At 35.9% G+C, this 13,084-nt stretch overlaps 1 long non-coding RNA gene and 1 pseudogene across 1 annotated transcript; one reads left to right on the top strand and one right to left on the bottom strand.

Moving 5' to 3' along the window:
* Positions 1-13,084, top strand: part of LOC121395120 — a 304,569-nt pseudogene that overhangs the window by 787 nt on the left and 290,698 nt on the right.
* On the bottom strand, positions 835-11,722 carry LOC121395171. Its single transcript, XR_005962314.1, has 2 exons — positions 11,500-11,722; positions 835-1,376 (listed from the first exon to the last, which is right to left on the bottom strand). It is a non-coding gene; the product is annotated as an uncharacterized LOC121395171 (long non-coding RNA).

Consider the following 13,084-nt stretch of genomic DNA (forward strand, 5'->3'; position numbering starts at 1 on the left):
AGAAAATCATCTGTAAATTGCAAACATATTGGTTTGAATATATATGGAAATGGGTGGCATGGTGATCTTCAATAGTAAGCTTCGCAGCACAGAAACTATTGTAAATTATTAATCATCCCTATAGAATACTCCACCAGGAAGCCGGCACTCACGGAAAATGTAGAAAATATGCCTGGGTGCAGTATCAATAATTTAAATCTCTATCCATCTAATAAGATCTGCACTCTATATTGAAAAATGTATTGTTAAAACACGGACTAACATTTCGGCCCACTCCAAGGCCTTTCTCAAAAGTGAGAAAAGGCCTTGAGTGGGCCGAAACGTTAGTCCGTGTTTTAACAATACATTTTTATAACATATAAATTTTGTATGAGAGTCCTGAGAGTGCGGATCTTATTCGATGGTATAATAATAAAGAAGTAAATTATTTGTACATGGGTGTGCCGGTTCCTTGATGTCCGTGGATATATACATAATTTAACCGAGCACCCCGTTTATACACTTTGGCTTTGGAGTGCGGATACTCACTGGATATATATTGGATAATCAGGCTGGTGAACTAATAGAATGGGAACTGCAGTTTGATGACCCTGGTCTGAATGAAGGGTGGCCACACAAGTGTTTGCCTCCCATACAATGTTCATCAGTGTTCAGACTACAGGCCAATTGGACAGAAAACTGTACATGTTGGCCAATGTATGCTGAATGTAGTCCACCTTCATCTGAATCAGGCCCACCTAGACTGCAAGCTCTGTGGTGCAGGGGCTTCCTTTGGTACTTTGAGGCTTTTTTAAATAACATTTTAGTTTACAGAAAGAAGCACTCAACAAAATTAAAAAAAAAGAATTTTTATTAAAATCATTGAATGAATTGATCACACTTGCATTTTATAATTGTTAAAAGTATGATTGCTGATAACAATTGTTGGTAAATTAATGGCATTTGGGTTTGGTCTAATTTTTAAAAAACAAATAAAGTGATAAAAAGTCAGGTTTTAGTAAATAACCCCTTTGGAGAAAACCATAATACTCCACACTTAACAGTAGTGTAACCAAGATGCTATTGACATGAGTTAAAAAATTAACTATTTAATTTACTATTTAATGTCAGCATCTAAATAGCAATACAAAGAGCAGACTTTCATAAATTTCATTTAACTCACATTATTCATTTCAAAACCCAAGATTTGCATAACACTTACAACATATTTTCCTAATAAGTGACTTTTTCTGCTAATGGTTTGAGGGATTGTAGTTCAATTTCCTCCTGTTATGCCTACTGGAAAAAGATTTAGTGAATAAGGCAGTGTATGGGTAACATATGAGTCTTATAGTTGAGCAATTTCCTTCGTCTGTGGATTGTATATCCCTTTCCAGCTGTGTAAAAAAAGAAATGAAACAGGTCAGACATGAAATGTTCTTTAAAAAACATAATTGGTTATTTCGGACATTTAACTTAAGTTACTTAACTATGAAAATAAATTGTCTCGTAAAAAATAAAAATACATTAAAAAGTGTGTGCTGACATACATATAGAAAGCAAAAGTTAAATATGGGAGGGCTCATTTACAAACACGGGGAAGGGTGCAAAAAGTAGGCACAAACATCAACATTTTTCTTCACAAATTACACTCTGATCCCAAAATATGTGCCTACAGACACAGGGCTGCACTTTTCTCATGAATACAAAGATGTCTGCATTCTGCACCACTGTACTTATGGAAAGGCTGGGGAGAAGCATATAGGTGTCCCCCAACCCTATTGTGTATTATCCAGATGCAATTAGGGAGTGTCAGCAGTAGTGATGGGTGAATCTGCCCCATTTCGCTTCACTGAAAAAATAGTGAAACTCAGGAAAAATTCACAAAACATCGAAATTTTTTCGAAACGCAATGGGCGTCAAAATTATTTTTACATATGACTCTTTTATCCAAATGCATGAAAGTCAACAGGAGTCCGAAAATTTTTGACGCACCAATTTTGACACGCGTCAATTTTTTTGTCGCAACGAATCTTCCATTGTGGATTTTCGTCTACGTTTCACGAAAACATTTGTGGGTGGCAACATGCAGAAATTTTACGTGAATCCATGCCGGACGAACTAAATTCACCCATTACTAGTCAGTAGCCACATAATACAAATGAGTCTTGTTCTTGCTTCCTGTTTTATAGTAATAAGACACATTCTGTGGTTTGGGAAATAATTATAGCTGTATTAGTTGAACATTAAAGTTCAATATTAATTGGGTGAATGTTAATTAGCAGCAATCTATATAAACAGTATATACACTAGTAATGAGTGAATCTCTGTTTCAATTGATTCTCACTCCAAATGCATTAAAGCCAATAGATGTTTTTCTTGTGGGAACTTTTTGTCTCAGCAGCTTTCTTGTTTCAGCTAGGGATGTAGCGAACCGCCGAGTATGTGTTCGCGAACGCCGTTCGCGAACACCGGCAAAAAATGCGAACAGTTCGCGAACTGTTCGCGAACTTCGAACATCCAAAAATCGTTCGATTCGAACGATCGAAGGATTTTAATCGTTCGATCGAATGATTTTCGTTCGAATCGAACGAAAATCGTTCGATTTTAGCGATCAAATGGTCGACCGATTTTGACGCGAACGCCTATTGGCGAACGTCGCGCGTCGTTCGCGAACTTGCGGCGGACGCGAACAGTCGAAGTTCGCCGGCGAACAGTTCGCTACATCCCTAGTTTCAGCAACTTTTTTGACCAAATGTGTTAGTCAATGGGTGTTTTTTCTTGGTGACTTTTTTTGTCGTGGCAACATTTTTTTGGGGCAGATTTTTGCAAAAAAATTTTTTGCAAAAAATCCACGAGGCAACTTCAAATGCACAGTGCTAGAAAATATCAGAGAGTCAGCCAGACTTTGGGACATAAAATCAATAAAATAACCCCTATTGTCACATTCTGTATGATACTTCTTTATATAGTGTACTCTAGGTGAATACCAGATTCACCTTTTTTTTTTTTACTTTTGAATTAGATTTCAACCTTTTTAAGGTGAAATACATTTTTTTTAACATTATGCACAAGCTAAGGGTCTATTTAATAACATGTCTATTTTTTATCTCTAGAAATGTGTTTTTTTTCTATTTCTCTAAAATGTGAGATTTATTAAGGGGGTTATGTATCAAAATCTGAAATGTTCTCACTTTTTTTCCGAAAACCACTCCCCCCCTCCCATTTATTAATAATTTTTCACAAAAATTTCTTGTGCAGGAAAAGACTGTCACGGTCGGCACACTAAATTCAAAACCAATGCTAAGCACCCTGTTCTTGGCTCTTGCTTCTGCCTTTAACAGCCACCTTTCACCTTGGGAGGAGCCCTCGGCTAATCGGATGCCGCCAGGTTTTATTAAGAGAGGTGCCAAACTAGGGTTCTGGATGAGCAAAGGGCACGACGGTAAGGCAAAGTCTTTTGGGCAGAAGGTCACAATACAAGGTGTAGACAGAAAGCGTAGTCAATTCAGGCCGGGTCGGGGAAGGCAGAGTACAAGTGGAGTCAGACAGGCAAGGGTCAAACCAGGAGATCAATCAGAAGGGATACGGATACAGCAGAGTCGGTTACCAGGCAGGGGTCAGGATACAGAAGTCAGAATCGTCAAAAACAGGCAGGGGTCACAACAGGAATCAGATATCAGACAGGAAAACAGCACAGAAGCACCAGGAACTCTCAAAGTTAGAACCTATAAGGGCTGGCATCTTCTGCGCCTGTAAAAGAGGAATGCGTGCACGTGCCCTAAGTTACAGGAACGGAAGAAGAGGAGCGGCGAAGCAGGCACCGCTAGACCACCAGGGTAAGTTGTTACAAAGACTCAATAAAATCATGAGAAAATCTGAATCATGCAATTTTTTCAGATTTGACACCCGAAAAATCTTTGGATTTTCTACAAAGTCCAGCGCAGATCAGGATATCTTTAAAATGTCAACGGAACATTTGCCATTCACTTTCTACATGGTCTGAGATGGAGTAACTTTTTATTCAAACTTTTTATTTCTAGTGCTCCCTTTTGTTGAACTCGCTCTGCTGGTTGTTTGCTGTATTTGCAAAGGGCAATTTTTCAGTGTCACATTTGTAGCCCATACTGTGGAAGAAGCACACCATCTCCTGTTTTCTTCCCTATGGTAGCATCGCTGGTAAGGAAATGGACTTAAATCTGCATTAAGAATAAGCCTCCTTTACAGCTGCCAGCACCCCCAGAGACATTGTTGAATATAGATTTTGTACCTGCTTATGTGCTTTATGTTGCAGTTGTTTACTTATACATGTTTATATTGTACTGTACAATCCATTCATGCATTCATTTTATTTCTGTTATTTGTTAGTTTCACTTCTCTCACCTGCTAATATTCCAGTAAAATCTACATTCTTTACTCTTGAGGGCACATTTACTTAGCTTGAGTGAAGGAATAGAATAAAAAATACTTCGAATTTCGAATGTTTTGTTTGGCTACTTCGACCATCGACCACAATGTTACCTCAAGGGTGTTTAGGAATGTGCACTACTTTCACCATAAATTTGTGTACTGTGGGGATTATTTAGTACATTATTACTTTAATGGGGCAAAGAGTCTCTAAATTGATACACCTTGTCAAGAATTATCCCATGAAGTGTCTTCAGAGCATTCGTGAATGTAGAAAAGTTTTTGATCTGTGTTGTAATATTTTTCCATTAGTGCAATTGCATTAAGATGATGCATTTAAATTCACTTGCCCCATGTTTTTATTATTACAGGTATAGGATCCCTTATCCAGAAACCTGATATCCAGAAAGCTCCAAATTACGGAATAGCTTCCTAGACTTCATTTTATCGAAATATTTTTAAAAATGATTTCCTTTTTCTCTGTAATAATAAAACAGTAGCTTGTACTTGATCCCAGCTAAGATATAATTAATCCTTATTGGAAGCAAAACCAGCCTTTTGCGTTTATTTAATGTTTAAATGAATTTCTAGTAGACATAATGCATGAAGACCCAAATTACGGAACGATCCATTATCCGGACACCCCCAGGTCCTGAGCATTCTGGATAACAGGTCCCATACCTGTAATTCATTGTGTGCAAGTGAATACATTTTCTATAGCAAGTTACTATTACAACATGGGACCAGGATATGTGCATTGACCCATCCTTATTTTTTTTTTAATATTTGAAGCAAATTTGATCAGTAGCCTGCCTATTATACTTTACATATTCTTTAATTACCCAGCCATAACATCTATAATACATTCATTTAATTGTTAGAGTTTTAAAAATAGTGATATTTTCTTAGTGGCACTGTGAACCCATAACCATTTCATGTCCTAATGCTAAGATGTAAAATATCTCCATTTGTACAAAAGTGCGGAGCTCTCAATGCAATGCAGATATTATTGAATGAAATATAATGCCAATGAAACGGGAATATTTGCTGGGTTTCGTTTTGGCTTCAGCTTTGTCATGTTTGACAACTATGAGCTTCATTTGTTACACATAATTCCTGCATCAGTGGTTTACCTTGAAAACGTGCCAAACGTAAAGACAAGCCAACTGAATAAGTGGCTCATTTTTAATAAGAAGCATAATTAAATATGTGACTAATTAAACGCTATCATTAACCTTAGTATGCAGATAAGCTTCTTAAAAGCTTTTCCTGCTGCATTTAATCTTCACATACATTAAGATCAAAGTATCTCGTTGATTTCTCGAGTAGGCTATGAAGTGGTGAGTGCTTCATTGGAGTGTTATGGGGCTTTTAAAAAAGCTAGTTTCCATCTGCCTTTTTTTATTCCAAGTGATTTTAGAAGAAAGTATTCAGAGTATCCACTGCGTAATGAAATCTTTCCTTTGGGTTTACTTAGATTTTTCTTTCAATGCCATTAAAATGTTTTCTCTTCATATTGGTACTCTGTTTACTCTCCTAAATCCATTCTCTTTCTGATTACTTATTGTATCCCTGTCCTTTCCACTTCCCCTTCTCATCTTATGTTTGCCATATTTCATAATTGTGCTTCTTCATCCAAAGATTCAATCTCTGTGTTCCCTGTGACTGTTCATCCATATTATTTCTATTTTTGTACACACACTTTACATTTGTTCTCTTTACAACCCTACTCATTTTTCTAGTTTTTGTCTACAGAGTTTTTTTTACTCCAGATCCAATGGGGAGGGTGTAGGGAAAAGCTGAATAGCATGCTGAAAGAACGCTACATGGTAAGAGAATCAGTAAGGAGTGATTGCTAATTTAAAAAAAAGGCTCATATAGGAATCATAATGGGACTGGGGGAAAGGGTGAAAGAAGGAAGGGAAGAAAATATTGCATTTTAAAACAGACATAGCATAGCACAAGATGGTGGAGTAAGAATAAAAAAATTTTGGCAGGGAAGGAGGGACTAAACACTGATGTTACAAATTGTAACAACTTCTCTACAGCTTACAGACAGCTTGCAGGAACTACATAACCCACAATGCATTGCACTATGATGTTCTGTTCCTTATTGAAATCACGTGGGCAGGGAATTGTGGGGTTTGGAGGATGCAGGCTGAGGACAGATGGCTGTTGATACAAAGTAACAGTAGTCAGCCAGCTCAGCAAAGTAGTCAGACAGATCAGCAGGAGAGCAGGGTGCTAGGCTTAGGGAACTGTTCCAAATCATGAAAAGTCTGCCTTTTTTTAATTGATGTATATTTGCTTGAAATTATGATTACTTTTAAAAAATCTTAAATTATGTTTGTTTGGAATTCCCCTTTAAACATATATTAAACATATATTAAAGCTGAGAAACAGGAGAAGAAAATTGCACATGGGGAGATGGAAAAAGGAGGGGGAATGGCATGTGAGGAGGGAAGAACGTGTTGTGTAGTAGGGGAGAAAAGAAATTTGTATAGGATTACCAAAAATAGTGCCTGCAAGCATAAATGCATAAGGGGCATTTATGAAAATTGTAAAACTGGCAAACCAACAAAATCCACTTCTTCCCATTGAGCTCTATATTAGCTAGTTAAACTTTCATAAAAATCCATTGTTCCAACATCAAATAAATATTTAAGAATCATAATTATTACCTGATGTCCTTGCTAAGGTTGTGGGGAAGGTGGACTATTGGCCTTTCTTTTTTGCATAAAATATAACTGGATTACTACTTTCTTAGTATTTTAGAGGCTTTTTTAATTAAATTCTGTTTGCAATGATTCTTTTCACGTGCTATAGTATGTGCAAGAAATATACACAGGATTATAATCCAGTTTTGAATTGCATATACAATTTTGATTCATTTAGCTAGTGGAGATATAAAACAGAATGATAACTGCTCAATGTCATCGAGTCTGTATATAATTTTAATTTAAAGCACTGGCACATTTCAGGGCAAATATATCAAAATGTGAGGACCTTTAAAAGTATATACGGTGCACCATGGAGGGAGATGCATAGACTTAAAATTTGCTTTAAAAATCCATATTTTATTGTTCCATTAATATTCCATTAAAAAGACATCATATATAAAGGAACCATAGCTTAACGCGTTTTGTGGCTATCCAGCCGCTTTCTCAAAAAGTGAGATTAGAACTCCCACAGAAAAACTCACTTTCTATTCAATCCTATGGGATTTATCGAATCCTATTTATCAATGAAGTTCACCATTTGATAATTATGCTTTTAAAAATCCCATAGGAATGAATAGGAAGTAAGTTAGTTTTATTGTGGTGAGTTCTAAATTCAACATTGATAATCTGCCCCTTAGTAAGCATTTAGCTGATTAACCTACAAATTAAATATTTTGCATAATATGGACACAGCTTTTATCACATCATTTTAACAATTATTCCTAATTCATCACAACATATCACTATCATTTTAAACACAATGAAAACATTGGATATGAACATGTCCAGGCCTAGTGACGAGCGAATCTCATGTGTTGGCTTCACCGAAAAATTAGAGAAATTCCAGAAAAATGTGCGAAACAGCGGAAAATTCCCAAAACTGTTTTGGCGCAAACAGTGATTTTGATGCGCATCTCTGTTTTGTTGCATGACATCATTTTTTCATTGTGCAAAGCAATTTGTTGAGACTAAAGTAGAGTCTATAAGGGGCATATTTACTTAGCTTGAGTGAAGGAATAGAATAAAAAATACTTTGAATTTTGAATGTTTTTATTGGCTGCTTCGACCATCGAATTGGCTACTTCGACCTTCAACTACGACTTTGAATTGAACGTTTCGAACTAAAAATCGTTTGACTATTCGACCATTCAATAGTCGAAGTATTGTCTCTTTAAAAAAACTTAGAAGGTCCCCATAGGCTTCTAACAAATTTCTGATCGAAGAAAAATCGTTCGATCGATGGATTAAAATCCTTAGAATCATTAGATTCAAAGGATTTAATCGTAACGATTTTTCCTACGATCGTTCGAACAAACGAATAGTGGTAAATCCTTTGACTTCGATATTCGAAGTCGAAGGATTTTACTTCGACGGTCGAATATTGAGGGTTAATTAACCCTCGATGTTCAACCCTAAGTAAATGTGCCCCTAAGTGTTTTGTTTGTGTCACTTTTTTTCAGCTTTGGGCCACCAATAAAACATTTCCCTTACTTTCAAGCTGTGTAGACTGTGATAAGTGAATATGACATGTTTTGCTTTGTGTCAAAATGTGCAGAATTGCATTGGAGTCTATGGGAAGACAAATTCACATGCATATTTTGCTCAGTATACTGCTACACACATGCCCTACATTGTTAGAGGAAGGTAAGGAAGGTTCTTCAGAATAACTCATTTATTTATTAGACAAAATAATGTAATCTTGGGAAGCTTGTCACAATGTCACACTTAGCAAGTATGACACAAAGAGCTTCAAATGTCACACCTATTTGACCAAGTTTTTATACATTTCACTGAGCATTCACTGTAAGGAAACTGCCATACATAGTCAAGCCACTCCTGCCACTGGAGCAGGTACAAGCATTACTAGAAAACATGTTGCACAAGAAACTTTTTCCTGTGTCCAACAGTTTGCAAGCCTTGTGGTCTAACGCTACTAAAATGTAGCGAGGTTGTGTACGTGCAGTTCTGTAGTTACAATTCTATCTCGTGTCCCATAGGGCCACAATTAAACCTCCTGCATAGTGATGGGCGAATTTATTCGCCAGGCGCAAATTCGCAGCGAATTTGCGTGATTCGCCGCCAGCGAATATATTCGCGAAACGCCCGCGAATAAATTCGCGAAACGCCCGTGAAAATTCACGGCAAAAATTCGCCGGCGTCAAAAAAATTTTCCCCGTAAAAACGGAGACGCCGGCGCGATTTCGCAAATTCGCCCATCACTACTCCTGCACCCACCTGGCTTTGCGTATTAGGGAATTTGGGGTGCATATATTATATTATTTGTCCTTTTATACAGACAATTACCCATCATTGGTGGTCAGTTCTCATTATTCTTTCATCATGATTTGGAACTGCAATGATGTTAAATTAAGAACTGAAAATGTAAAGCCCAATGGAAGTCTAACTTTTTATCCACTGATAAACATGTGAACTGACGTTTTATACAATATATATATATATATATATATACATATACATATACATATACATATACATATACATATACATATACATATACATATACATATACATATACATATACATATACATATACATATACATATACATATACATATACATATACATATACATATATATATAAATAAAACGTTCAATAATTCGAGGTGCACAGTCAATTGGCGAATCATGTAGGAATAAAATATCAGCACACTCTTATTTCAATAGTGAATGAATGCTTTTATTTTTGCATCTTATTCGACGTTTCGATCCCACTTGGGGACCTATTTATAGGATCCTTGAAAAAGGATTTGAATAACTGTGTGATTAGGATTAGATTGATGTATTTGATTTGACACACCTTCTTTTCGTGATTGTGCTATATTCCATGTAGGGATTAATCTATGGTAGGAATTAGACTATGTAACCAAGATAGTTAGATACTTAGAAGACCATTGGTTTCATTAGCATAATGGGTGTGTCTAGACTACGTGAAATGTTAAATAAGACATAATGTCATTGTGATAGATGATGCTTGACAAAGGGGCGGGAGCTCTGAAACGTTGCATGTTTGCATGGTCATCTTGATTTTGGTAAAATCTCACTTTATTAAACTTGGAATTTGTCTAGACTTTTTATATATATATATATATATATATATATATATATATATATATATATATATATATATATATATATATATATATATATATATATATATATATATATATATATATCATTGTTAGAGAAAACTTGAATGTGACTGTTATGTACTGTATATGGTCTATGAAAAGATATTATATTATAATTCCTCTTTGTCGTAATGTACCACTGCTTTTTGTTTCATTACCAAAGTCTTGTAAGTAATGGACATAAATAGTAAACTATAGTGAACTATTACGTTACTTCCTCTTATGGAATGGCTTATTTATTTTAGTATGGTCGTTTTTTGTTTTGTTTAATTACATTTTAAAGGGTTTATTAAAGTAAGCCAAGAATTGCAATAACAATTATCTCTTCCATTTTTGTCCTATTTTTTATCAATATGCTGCTCAGCAACTCAATCTTTAAATTGCTATTTAGTAGTTTGATTACTAAGTGATCACAGTAATTAGAATGTTGCGTGCCAGCCAGAGTCTAATAATTGAGGAAATTATCCTCTTGATGCGAGTTCTTTAAATTAGATTCTCCCCTCTTCAGCATTATTCATATTCGTAACCCACCAACCACTTTCAATACTTAACAACAAACAAATGTAATAATTAACCCTGTCTCTTCAACTGCTATATTGCGTTTTTATGTATTTATTTTTAAAAAACTTTGGTAGGATCGCATGTGCTAGACTTTCTCTATGTTTAGGCATTTTATGTGAACGTGGGAAAGAAACTAAAAAGGAACATTATATATTAAGTATAAAATCATAACTTATGCATGTAACACACACACATATATATTTGTACTGTATATATGCATGGCAACCCTACAGGAAGTATGACATTTAGGTTAGCTGAGACCATTGCCACAGCACAGATTAAGCACAAAATGGAGTCTGACACCACCTTTTTAAGGCACTTTTCAAGATAGGATTGCTGTATACCTCAAAGGTAAAAACCATTAAGGTGAAAAAAACAAATAAATGTCTGTTTTTTCCCCCCTCAATGGTTTTTACCTTTGAGGTATACAGCAATCCTATCTTGAAAAGTGTCTTTTAAGGGTAGAGGAGAGCCCTCTTTGACTGCCGGACTGGGGAAACACCATTCGTTTTAGAGGATTAATTATCTGTATTTAACCACCTTTTTAAGAGTTCAGTACAGCTTGGTTGGCTTTTAAAAGAAGCAAAATCAATGTTTCAGCTCTCTTGGTTCACATAGGAATTAGCAGTCCCAATTCAACACCCACGTTGGTGTACACAGTAACACAGATTTCCAGCACTTACAGCCATGGATGTGCACAAGTCCCAGAATCCTCTGTTAGACTCACACAGTCTCTTGGGAGGGGGTTTTCTCGTCCTTTCTCCACTCCTTTGGAGCTCTCTCCAACAGTTCAGGTCAGCTGGGAACACAGTCTCCCATCTAAACACACACCCACACCTCCTTCCTGCACATGGTGGTGTCCACAGGTCCTTCACCCTCCTCTAGGTCTCCAGGGGAAGCACTGATGTGTAGTCCTATACCTCTTTTTATTAGCAGCTCACCTGCAGCCTAATTACCTAGCTACCTCCAACTGGGCAGCTGAAAACACTCAATGGATCATGGAATGGAACACCCACCCTGCTCTCCTCCATTTACACCAGGGACCCATTCATCCAGCTTTTCCTGAGCTGGTACACAAATACAGCCACACTTTCTGCATAAACATACACATTTTTCCTTGGAATTCTCTATTCACCAGTTTAATACTGATGAATTATTCACATAATCATGCTCATTTAAACAGAAGGTATGTATCTCCCAAAATGCTCTTTGAAGAGCATTTGTGGAGAATAACAGGGCCTATGTTAACTCAGACTGGAAAGCCACTATACACTGCCTTGCAAAAGTATTCACCCCCTTGGCTTTTTACCTATTTTGTTACATTCTAACCTGTAATCTAAATGTTTCTTAATCTTATTTCATGTGATGGATCTGCACAAAATAGTATAAGTTGTTGAAGTGAAATGAGAAAAATTACTATAGTAATAGTATGTGACACTATAGTAATGCCATTAAAGTGATTCAGCTATTATAATTTTAGAAAGGGAAGTTGTTTAGACTTTGTTGCAACCTTTTTATATTATTTTTGTATTACTTTCAAATGTATGTATATTTATCCATACTTGCTATAGATTGAAAGAAATTCAGAAAAACGTTTGGCTTTAATAAAAACTATGTAACTTTGTAAAATATAGCTGCGCTTTTTGGAAGTAGCTCATGTTCTAGATATATTTGTACTGGCAAAGCAGTAATCTCAAGAGACTTCTATCAAGGAAGTCACAATGAGAAAGATTAGCAGAGGCAGAGAAAAGCAAAACACTAATCTTTAAGAAAGTCATTGACCATAGCTTGGCACTGTTCATCAACAGTCCTTGTGATAATAACATAATTTTAAATGTATAGAGGTTTTCTGTAAAGGCCATTCACTTTTTTATCACTTTGGTTTTAGATTATTCACGAGAAATAAAGACTTTTTCCAATTACTTTCTATTTTCTATTTGTGACTGTTTTTCTAATATTGAAGTTTAAAGTTTAATTTTTCACCTTCTAAAGCAGCTCTGGGAGGGGGTCGCCGACCCTGTGGACTGTTCTAAATTGATACATTTAGTTGTTACATTTCTTGTGTTTGTCTCTGCTGAACAGAATTCCTGAGTTTCATTAAAGGCGGCTGTTAGAATTGATACAATAATTGCTAATATTCCACAGATACTGCTGAGAAATGTATCAAATTATAACAGTTTAGATGCTCCTGGATCACTGTGCTGCCAGACTGAAATACCAGTGACTCAAACATTAAGCTTTAAGCTTAAAGTTTGTGAAAACAGGAAA

Source organism: Xenopus laevis, chromosome 6S (assembly GCF_017654675.1).
Source record: "Xenopus laevis strain J_2021 chromosome 6S, Xenopus_laevis_v10.1, whole genome shotgun sequence".
In the NCBI taxonomy this organism is placed as follows: domain Eukaryota; kingdom Metazoa; phylum Chordata; class Amphibia; order Anura; family Pipidae; genus Xenopus; species Xenopus laevis.